Genomic DNA, 11687 nt, shown 5'->3' with positions numbered 1-11687 from the left:
CATGGATATTGGGAGCAGAGAGGAGACTTAAATAAATGTTGAATGAAAGAACATTCACAGAATTGGAAGCATTCCATTGAATAGGCAGGACTCATTAAGATCAAAGCAGAAAACTAGTTTTATCCCTGTAGCTTCTTTAAATATATTCAGAGGTTTGGTTTGCCATAGAGCAGTTCACCGTGTCCCCAAACTCCAGGGACACACAACAAGCTCTCAAGTGGCCTCCAACACCCCAGCATTTCAATGCTTTCTTCAGGCAACTTTTTCCTCCTAGACCAGTGGTTCTCAACCTGTGGGTCGCGACCCCTTTGGTGGTTGAACGACCCTTTCACAGGGGTCGCCTAAGACTATCCTGCATATCAGATATTTACATTACGATTCATAACAGTAGCAACAGTACGGTTATGAAGTAGCAACAAAAATAATTTTATGGTTGGGTCACAATGAGGAACTGTATTTAAAGGGCCAGAAGGTTGAGAACCACTGTCCTAGACTCTTCCATGTCAGCTCCTTTATACCATAAGATGTGCAATGGGCTAAAGTTGGTGAAACTAGTTTTATGGCAGGCTTCATGTGTAGTCTAGCCTTTTGTTTTAGGCACCTATTGCTTTGTACTTAGCTTCTATTGCTGGGTCTTCAGCTCAAACTGAACAGAAATAATTCCTTTTAATATTATATATTGTTCATATTTTGTAGCAGGAAAGAACCAAGAAGATCATGTAATTCAGGTGGAAAGTTTTTATCTCCTATTCTGATTTCAGATGGTTGGTTTTGACTGCCTGGAATGAGACTGAGTAACGAGGCTCAGAATCAAGTTAAAGAACGTAATGAGAGCTCAGTGGGGTTGGCCAAGGCCAAAGGACAGGGCAATGATAGTACTATACTGGGGTCTCCCATAATCCAGTTGTTTTAAGGATGAGGAGTGAGTACACAGAGGACAATTAAAGGTTTCTGCTACACATTCTATGGCTTGCCATTACCTACAAAATAAGGCTAAACTTTAAACTGATAATCAAGACTATGAGATTTGGCTCCAATGGTATGTGTGGAGAGCGGCTACAGTGTTTGGACAGGTTCAAACCTCGGACTAATGAGAGGGCACAGTTCTCTCATGGCCACGTGCAAGTCCCAGCTTGGAGGGCAGAGCCCTCCCAGCACAATTATAGCCAACAGCTATAGTTGTAAGCTTGAACCTATGGTCTGAACACGTGGCCCCACATGCCTGAGTAATGTGGGCTTGATAGAGCTCAGGTGCATGTAATTGAGTAGAATCAAAACCCACAAGAATGTTGTAAACATCTTGACCACGCCCTTACTTTGGCTATAAAATAAAGACATGGCTTGTAGTCCATGGTGCTGTTGCTAGCTCTTCATCAGAGAGGACAGTGTCCCACCCAGACTCAGCTTTTTCTCTTGTCTGTCTTTTCTCAATCCTTCACCACCTCCTTCTCAAGCTCACCAAACCTGGCTGAGCTGACACGGCACATAAGGCGCCCTGGGGCTAAGTATGCCATGGCCGTGCCGGGTGCCAGCTCGCCACAGATAGGTATGTCAAGCTACTTCCCTGGCCCTCTATATATTTTGAGATCAGCAACAATGCACCACTTGTCTTTCCTTAAACTGACAATGAAATTCTATGCCTTTGTGATTTTGTCTATTTAAGGCAGTTCCCTCTATTTAGAATGGCCTGCTCCCAACTTCTCCCTACTGAAATGCCAGCTCATCCATGAACCCATTCCTAAGCCCCACAGTTTCCTCTGTTCTCCCATAGCACTCAGTCATGTCTCTGCTGTGGCACTAATGCATCCTGCCAGATAATACAATGTGAGGTTTATGTGTTACACCCTCTGTGACAGAGACTGCTACATCTCTCCCCATATCTATTCTCTGCTCCCCCTTCTCTGTTGGCAAAATCCAGGATATTTATCTGAGCACATAGGTGCTAGAATAAAGACAAGATTTCCAAGTCTCTTTTAGCTAGGTATGTGATCACATGATTATGTTCAGCTCATATGAATAAGCAGGTTTCATAGGCATCCTCTAGAAAATATTCTCAAATGGAAGCCCTGTGTTAGTTGTCTTCCCTTCACCTCTCTCTGGAATATAGTTATGAAGGTTGAGGATTAAGCAGTCATATTAGATCCTTTCAAGAAAATCATGTGTTAAAAAGAGTGAAGTAACTTGATAGAAAGAATCACCAGACAAGTCCAGGTCTGGACTGATTACCTCCTGACTGTTTTACCTAAGAGAAAATAACTTCCCTCCTGTTTAAGCCATTAATTTGGGAGTTCTGTCTCTCACTATCACACCCTTCCTTTCTCCACACACTAGGCCATACCTCTTTGAAGAAGTGAATTCCAGCAAGCATTTGCAATCTCAAAAATCTACAACAATGAGGCAGGAAGTATTCGTGTGTAATGGTTTGTGCTGGGAAAAATCATGGAGCAACAGCTTTGTGGCAAAAGGGATGAACAAACTACACATGATATTTTATTTAATGTTTTGCACATTTTCAATGAATGAATGAAACTTTTCTAGGAAGACTGTTTTTTTCCTATGACTTAATAAAAATATTCCTCTTTTGAACATCCCTAACACTATTTTAATAGTATTTTAATCCCTCCTCACCCTTTATTATAATGACTTTAAAGCTCACCTCATTCTCCTACTTTTTAAATTTTTTGAGGTCAGGGGACATATTTTATTGATCTTTGTGTCCTCCAGAGCACCTCAGGTGCTGGTAGGCATTGCTGGATTGCTTCTACACTGATAGAGGTAAGGAATGGCTCAACGAACACACTCAAACAATGACTTCTAATCCATAATCAGCCTAGCCCAGAGTCAGGTCCAATAGGCAGTATTGCTTTCTCTGATTTGCTCCCAGTTGCTGATAGACATCAAGCGTGTGGACAGTCATCTTGGGACACAGATGCTGCAGCTCACAAGGCTGAGGCTTAGACAAGGGGTGGCCCACTCAGGAGAGCCTTTGGTGCCAGCTTTATCCCGCAGACACGCTGCTTGTTTCTTCTAGTTGTTAAACAAAGTGAAAACCCACCTGCTCAGCCTGAGCAACTGTTTTTAATCAATAACTAAGTAACTTTAAGGTCCTGATCTATAGAAACTTATCAATATTTTCACTGAAAAGAAATCAATATAGACAGAGAGAAGCATTCAAGTAAACCCTTTTAATGGCTGTGTTTTGGCTGTGAGAAGTAAATGAATTGATTTAAATGAGTAGCCAATATTAGTCTGCCAATGCAATTTTCTTTTCACTTTCATAAATATTTCCAGCAACCCAGTTTAACACTCTCCCTTGGTTTGATAAAGTTCTGATATAAATTTTCTACTAAAAAGGGGGCATATGCTTATAGTAAATGTAAGAGACTCTCTGAGTTAATAATCACTAATAACTAAGATATTGTGCTTGTGCTTTACACAAATTATTTAATATTGACAAAACCCTATGAGCTGCAAATTATTTTTATTTCCCACTTTACAGATGATAAGACAAAAGCCTTAGAAAATAGAAATACTTGTCCCCAAATTGCAATGGCTAGTAAGAGTTAGAGCCAGAACTTTCACCTTGTCCAATAAGCCCCTTCCTATTCAGCCTGTAGCATCCAACCTGCCCTTCCCGCCATGGGGAGTCCGGCTGCTAACGCTCAGCTCAGACACAGAGAGCAGAGAGCAATGATGGAGTTTTGGCTCATAGTGAGTGCCACCATTATGTAAAATGAATAGCTCCTATGAACTCCATTCACTTCTCTCCATCTTAGCCAATTGTTGCCACTACTCAGAACATTCCTGGGGACTTTTCCTCAGAATCCACAGAGGTCACCAGCTCTATAAGCTCAATGAATTTGGGTTAAAATCCCAGCTGCATGACTTACTGATTGTATAATCTAGGGCAAGTGATTTATTCTTTCTGAGCCTCAGATTATGTTTTTATATTAGGGATAATGATAGGTGTTTGTGAGGATTAAATAAGATTATCCACGTAAAGCGTGGTGTGGCACATACTAGTTATCATTATCGTTTGAGAGCATATTTTACTGTGTAGAAGGTACTTAGAAACAAATATGATGAAGAGGATGACCCAGTTTAGGGTGCAGTCAAAAGTAAGTGTGGCAAGTGTGGCTCTAAAACACTCCTAGAGATGTACTGACTGCCTCTGTGAAGAAGATTCCAGAGTGGGTTTGCAGGATATGTCAACGCATTGCCACATCTTCTGACTTCCACTTACCTTCAGCAAAAGGGTGAAGCATCCCAATGTGACCATTTCAAACACAAATGCAAATTTGAATATGTAATTTCTGGGAGTTTCTTTAATTGCATCTCATAAGCAATAAAACAGATAAATATCACAGATGTAATGAGCAAGAGAAGTCAGAAAAATAAGAATTTGTATTGTATGACTCTACTTACTAGTATATGAAGTTCAACAGCAGGCCAAAATTATCTATGGAGATAGACATCAGAATGGTGGTCCCCTCTGGGAAAGTGGTATCGAGTGAGAAAGGGTAAGAGGAAACCTTTTGGGGTGTTTGAAAGATTTTATATCTTCAATTGGGTGAGGGCCACTAGAATGTACACACGTGAAATGTTACTGAGTTGGATGCTTAAGATTAGGTGCTTCAGTGTATCTATGTCATGCCTCAATAAAAATGAAAAGCTTTTCATACTTTGTGGATTGCATCCCACTAAGCAGACTTCTCTCAAGCTCCCCATTCCTACTGCACTCCTGACATGGAGCTGGCTCCTTCCAGACACCAGTGGCAGAGACCAAGGGAAAATACACAATTTGATATGAAAAATTGACTGTGGGCCTGGCAATAGAAGATTGCCCCAGTCTGTTGGTTTGCAAAACAGTAGCAGGCCTCACATTCAGCATTTGTTGGAGATTAGACTTCATATTTATCGAAAATTATTTATCGAACCCCAATTTCCAGATCTTCAGATGCAGTGTGCCTGTGTTCCTGTCTGTGCATGCAGACGCATAGGTTGGTCTTCTCTTGTTTTATGGAGGAAGCTTGCCCTAAAGGTGTATTTAGTCAGCATGTGTTAATATAATGTTAATATAATATAATATAATGTGTTAGACCATCTATATGAAAGGATGAGTCTGCATCTTTAACACTTAATCAACAAAAAAAATCAGAGACCACAGTGTTGAAAGGGACTTCAGCAATAGAGGTCATTCAGGTCATCTTCCTACCTTGTCAGAAAACCTTTCAGTGGCACCCCTGACTGAAGGTCATAATATTACAATAAAGTTTAATGAAGACACACGGAGAGTTTCTGTGTGGTTGGCCACTGGGTCATCTGAGGATGAGAGGCTAAAGGGTGGGAATGGGCCGAGAAGAGAGAAAACCGCCAAATAGCTTTTATGTGTAATCAATGCGGAACAACTCAACAGCAATAAGAATTGCTACATCATCCCTTGGGTTCTTTGCCTTGTCTTCTAAAGCAAGTCCCATTAAGTTTAGAGCAATTCAGTGCTTGGATTGTTGGAATTAGGCTTGTCAGAGAAATGCAAAAGTTGCATTGGCATTTTCGGGTCCACTCTGCCCTTCAGCGGCAATGGACATCTTACCTCCCATTACATCTGCCCCGGTCACCCAGGACACTTCAGCAGCCCTAAGCTGTTGGAAGCCACTGGACACACTTTCTTTCATTGTAAATATTTCTTTCAGAGGTTTACTTTTTTGAAAGAATAAATTCACATTCTCATCTGTAAAGGTTGAAACACCCCCTTTCACTCTCTCTCTGTCCTGCTCAGAATTGCCTGTCCCCCATAGCGCACAGCGAAGTGTTTGCTGGCACTTTGCAGAAAGGATTTCTGTGACAGAATGGAAAATCTCCAACTACAAAAGTGACCTGAAAATTGCACAAGGCACTTACCAGTACTAGCTGTGGATGGGTCCCAAGTCATGAATAATTATTGACCTGTGGGGTCTGAAAGTTGGGTGGTTAATGTTTGGAAGGGTGCAAAAGACACATTTTAAAGAAGAACATGGAGAAAACAAGATGGCGGCATAGGTAAACACCGGAAATTACTGCCTCATACAACCACTTCAAAAATACAACTAAAAGACAAAACGGACATCATCCAGAACCACAGGAAGGCTGGCTGAGTGGAAATTCTACAACTAGAAGGAAAGAGAAAAGCACACTGAGACTCAGAGGAGGTGCGGAAGTAAAGTGCAGAGGCACAGAGGCACACATGGAAAAGGCTGGCAACTGAGGATATGGTTGTCTTTTTCAATCTGAAGGGAGTCTCAAGCTCCCAACTGCTCTGAACTCCAGATCCGGGTGAGTCTCTGGGAACCCAGACTCATACAGAGAGAAACTAGACTGTCTGGCATTGGTTGAAACTCATGAGCAGGTTTCTCTCAGAGGTGCTTGCAGTGATTACCGGGGAACAGTAAGAACCGGGACCTCTTAGGGCAGGACTGAGGATCAGCCATAGGTGTTTGCTCCACCCTGTTGATTCCCTGAGACCCCGTCCCACCCAAGCTGTGCGCAGAGGCTTTTGCATATGAAAGGCCTGGCCCTTTGCAATCTGAAAATTACCTAACAAACTGCAGCTGGGTCAGAGAGACCCAGAACTTCCAAAAGAAGGCCCAAGGCCCCACAGCAGCTTGCATTGCTTCACAGCTGGGCCTCATCTAGGCACCTCCAAACCTCAAACAAAGAAGAGGAATCTGCAGATCTCTCCATAGCTCCTGCTGGGTAGCCTCAGGTAGAGGCTAAATTAGCACCTCCTTAGAGATCCAAGTGCCAGTGTACCCAGTGGTCAGAGTGGGACCATCCAGATTACTACTCCTCAGATCCATAAGGGACACACTCAGGGGGCAGACTCAGTGAGCACCAAAGCCCCACTGAAGCAAGTCTTGCCCCTAAGGGTGTCTCCAGCACAGAAGTTCTCCCACTGTAGACACAGCTGATTCTCACAGCCAATTGCCTGGAGGTAAATTCCTCCCAGTGATACTAACAACAATCAAGGCTTAACTACAACAAGACTGTGCACAAAGCCCACAAAGGGGTGCACCAAGAGTATCTACCTCAGGTAATTGGGGAGGCTGAGCCACTGGGCCCTATAGGACACCTAGCACAGAAAGCCACTCTATCAACACAGGGAAGCAGCCAAAATGTGGAGACAAAGAAACAGGTCACAAATGACAGAAATGGAGGAAAACAAACTACTGGATATAGAGTTCAAAACCATGGTTATAAGGTTTTTCAAGAATTTTCTAGAAACCGCTGATAAATTTAGTGAGACCCTTGATAAATCTAGTGACACTCTCGAGGATATGAAAAAGGACCAACTAGAAATTAAGCATACACTGACTGAAATAAAAAATAATATACAGAGATCCAACAGCAGACTAGAGGATCACAAGAATCAAGTCAAAGATTTGAAATACAAAGAAGCAAAAAAACACCCAATCAGAAAAGCAAAAAGAATCCAAAAATATGAAGATAGTGTAAGGAGCCTCTGGGACAACTTCAAGTGTACCAACATCCAAATTATGGGGGTGCCAGAAGAGAGAGAGCAAGATATTGAAAACCTATTTGAAGAAATAATGACAGAAAACTTCCCCTACCTGGTGAAACAAATAGACTTACAAGTCCAGGAAGTGCAGAGCACTCCAAACAAAAAGAATCCAAAGAGGACCACACCAAGACACATCATAATTAAAATGCCCAGGGCAAAAGACAAAGAGAGAATCTTAAAAGCAGCAAGAGAAAAACAGTTAGTTACCTACAAGGGAGTACCCATACGACTGTCAGCTGATTTCTCAACAGAAACCATGCAGGCCAAGGGAGTGGCAAGAAATATTCAAAGTGATGAATAGCAAGAAACTGCAACCAAGATTACTTTACCCAGCAAAGCTATCATTCAGAATTGAAGGTCAAATAAAGAGCTTCACAGATAAGAAAAAGCTAAAGGAGTTCATCACCACCAAACCAGTATTATATGAAATGCTGAAAGGTATCCTTTAAGAAGAGGAAGAAGAAGAAAAAGGTAAAGATACAAATTATGAACAACAAAAATACATCTATCAACAAGTGAATCTAAAATTCAAGTGAATAAATAATCTGATGAACAGAATAAACTGGTGAATATAATAGAATCATGGGCATAGAAAGGGAGTGGACTGACTATTCTCGGCGGGGAAAGGGGTGTGGGGGTGAGGGAAGAGACTGGACAAAAATCATACACCTATGGATGAGGACAGTGGGTGGGGGGATAAGGGCAGAGGGTGGGGTGGGAACTGGATGGAAGGGAGCTATGGGGGGAAAAAAGAGGAACAACTGTATTAATCTGAACAATAAAGATTTAATTTAAAAAAATAAAATAAAGAACGTAAATTATTTGTTTCCAACCCATTCTGTCACATTATAAATACTTGCCACTGTGTTCCTTCTAAATAGAAAACACCCTAGTTAATATTTATGTATCAAAAGATAAAGAGTAATGTGTGTCAGTTTTGAGCAAATCTCTTCTTTTGTCCTTTACAAATCTACTTAGAGCAGTCATTAAAAAAAAATAGAAAGCTAACTAAATAATTATAGGGAGATATCGAATTAAAGTGTGTGTTAAAGTGGAAAAGCCTTTTTCCACAAAAAATTATATGTGAAATATTTACCTAGAATGCTTTATCATCCTCCCAAATGTTTAATGTGTATTCAGTGCCCCAAAGCCCTGAAAACATATCAGCTATTGCTGCTGTTTCTGATGATATGAATATAATAACAAAAAATCCAAGCTATCACATAGCATAGAAGAAAGAAGGAAAACCAGCATTTCCCAGGTACCTGCTATGAATGAGGCATCATGCTAGAGTAAGGGTAACATCACCTTATAAGATGTTGTAAGGATCAAATTAAACAATGGGCACAAACATGAAAGCACAATGCCTGCCATTTAGTAGAAATTTAATAAATTGTACCTATTTATAGGAGTGATCTATATGTGTGTATATAAACATACACACAATTATATGCATATAAGCATATATACATATATATGTGTGTATATATAATATATGTACATATTAAGGCAACAACCATCTTGCTATTAAAGGTTGAAACATTTTCCCATTTCCTTGGCCAAAAGAGCAATAAGTAAAAAATTCAAGTGTTACAGGAAGAAAAGGGGGTATAATCAAATGTCTCCCAAATCCAGCTACCATCAACATTTTGTTGAAAATTCTTCCTTGCCCTCCTCTCTATAAACACACACATTTACATTACTGGCATCATACTGCTTATGCATTTTGCAATCTGCCTCTTGAATTCAACAACACATCCTGGTGCCTGCAAGGCAAATATTATTTCCATTTTGGGGAAGTTGAGAAACCCAAGGCTCAGAGAGGTTGTGTGCATTTTCCCAAGGTCAGTCATTTTGCTACTAAGAGAGCAGAGCTAACATTTTCAACTTAATCTATCTAATCCGAGCACACACACTTTCCACACAAATAAGAAACAGAGAATTATCCCTAGTAATTGCAAATCCCCCTTAACAAAAATTCAATTGTACACAAATTTACTTCTATAAACCCTTTTAGCCACTCAGTTCCAGTACACATGAATCAGAAGGCAGTCCTTTTGGGAGTAATTTTAAAAGGAGAGAAGTGGGGTTTGGGAATAGAAAAGAGAGGTAAAACAGATGGCAAAGAAAAAGGGGGAGATTTTGCACTGCAGCCTTGGGAAAGATAAGGGAAGATGAAGGGAAATCATACCTCTCTCTCAGGAAGGAGGAGGGGAGACCAGCAGCGCTGAGCCTAGGAGAGATGTTAACATGCGCAGACCTAAGCAATAGAATCCCAAGGCCTTTCAGAGGAGGAAGAGTGCTGGCTATCTCTTCGGCAGAGCACAATCAGGGTCTTCAATGCCTTTTCTGCCTACTGCGGCCGGGTTACTTCGACTGCATTGTAGGGACTGGAGGGGACGTCAGAAAAGAGAACTCCCAGCTACAAGTTGAGAAAGGCCTGAGACATTTGGCTGGAGGATGTGGAGCACATAAAAAGGCTTGTTAGCATGCATATCACCTTTAATGAAGCAAAACCAATTACAGCCAAATTATTGAAATAGTTGGGAAGAGAGTTCCTGAAAAGTTTTAGTTAAGCAAAATATGACAAAGGCAGATAAATATACCATGCATTATTGCTAATTTGTGGAAAGGGTCATTGATTAACCATAGTTACAGTTTTTTAATGGTTTAATTATTGTTAATACACAGGCATTTATAAGAGCTTTCATAGGAATATTTCTGACCTTTGTGTTCATTATTCTATACTCTCCTTTAAGGTCTTCATTTCCTCAAAAGTGAATTCCCTCACCAGCAGGGTTTCCCAAATCTGAAGATCCACAGTTGAAGGAGTTCTAATAAGTGGGAAAATATCATTTATCCAGATTTTACTCATTTGGAATCTATATATATATATAAGCCTAAGTGACTGGCCAACCGTTCGATCATTTGACCATTAGACCGGTAACTATGATGCTCAGTGACCACCAAGGGGCAGACGCTCAATGCACAGGCATGGAACAGACTGATGAATCTCAGAAGGCAGTGGGGAGTGGGAAGGGTGGGAAGAGATTAACCAAAGATCTTATATGCATACTAGAGGCCTGATGCATGGATTTGTGCACCGGTGGGGTCCCTCAGCCTGGCCTGTGGGGATTGGGAAGAAACTGGCTCTCCAACATCCCCAAAGGGGTCCTGGATTACAAGAGGGTTCAGGCCAGGCCCAAGGACCCCACCAGTGCATGAATCCTTGCACTGGGCCTCTAGTTTATAATAATTACATGGGTTTTTCGAAATGTACTTTTATACTAACCAAGCAGTTAAGAAAATGGAAATAAATTTGGATGACAAAGAAGCCTGGAGAAGACACAATTCTGTTCCTTCAGAGGCAATAAATAGATATTTATCAAATGAATATTGTTGCTTCACCTGTTTTATTGTTAGATACTTGGTAATGGCTACTGCTAATTTCATATGGGCTTCTGCCACCCTATATAATAAAAGGCTAATATGCAAATTGTCCCCTTTGAGAGTTCAACTGACCAGGAGTATGACCGCTCACTATGATATGCAGTGACCACCAGGGGGCGGTGCAGAATGAAGGAAGGAAGGCCCTGGCCAGCAGCCGACAGCCAGCAGCCAGGGGAAGGAAGGCCCTGATCGAACCTGATTGCCGGCCAGGCCTAGGGACCCTACCTGTGCACGAATTTCGTGCACTGGGCCTCTGGTATATTAGAATGAGCTGGATCAGAACTCTCCCTGGTGACCCTGGCCATTAGCTTGAAGAGTTGGCTTTCTAGGAGTGTGTGCTATGCAGTTGCACTGTGCATATTTCAGTGCCTATTACCCCTGTATTAAAATTCTTAATAATTTTATCTTTGATTCTGTGTTTTAGCAGTTCAATGGAACAATGGAACAATGGAGCATGAGCAGGAGTAGAGGAGCCATGTACAATATGCACGTCTTCCTTCCCACATCACCCATTTGCAGTTAGCGTGTATGAGCCCCATACACACAGAATTCCAGTGGACACATGATGTATGGGAGTTCACGGAGACTCAAAGTGAGTACAAGGCAAATGTGTTCTCTCCATGACTGAGTTGACAGAACTTATTTCAAATACATAAAGAAAGTACTAGCATTCTAAGAA

The sequence above is a fragment of the Myotis yumanensis genome, unplaced genomic scaffold (genome assembly GCF_028538775.1).
Source record: "Myotis yumanensis isolate MYYU_CA2020_CCGP unplaced genomic scaffold, mMyoYum1.0.hap1 SCAF_2, whole genome shotgun sequence".
Classification (NCBI taxonomy): Eukaryota; Metazoa; Chordata; class Mammalia; order Chiroptera; family Vespertilionidae; genus Myotis; species Myotis yumanensis.
Note: the sequence above shows the minus strand (reverse complement) of the source record.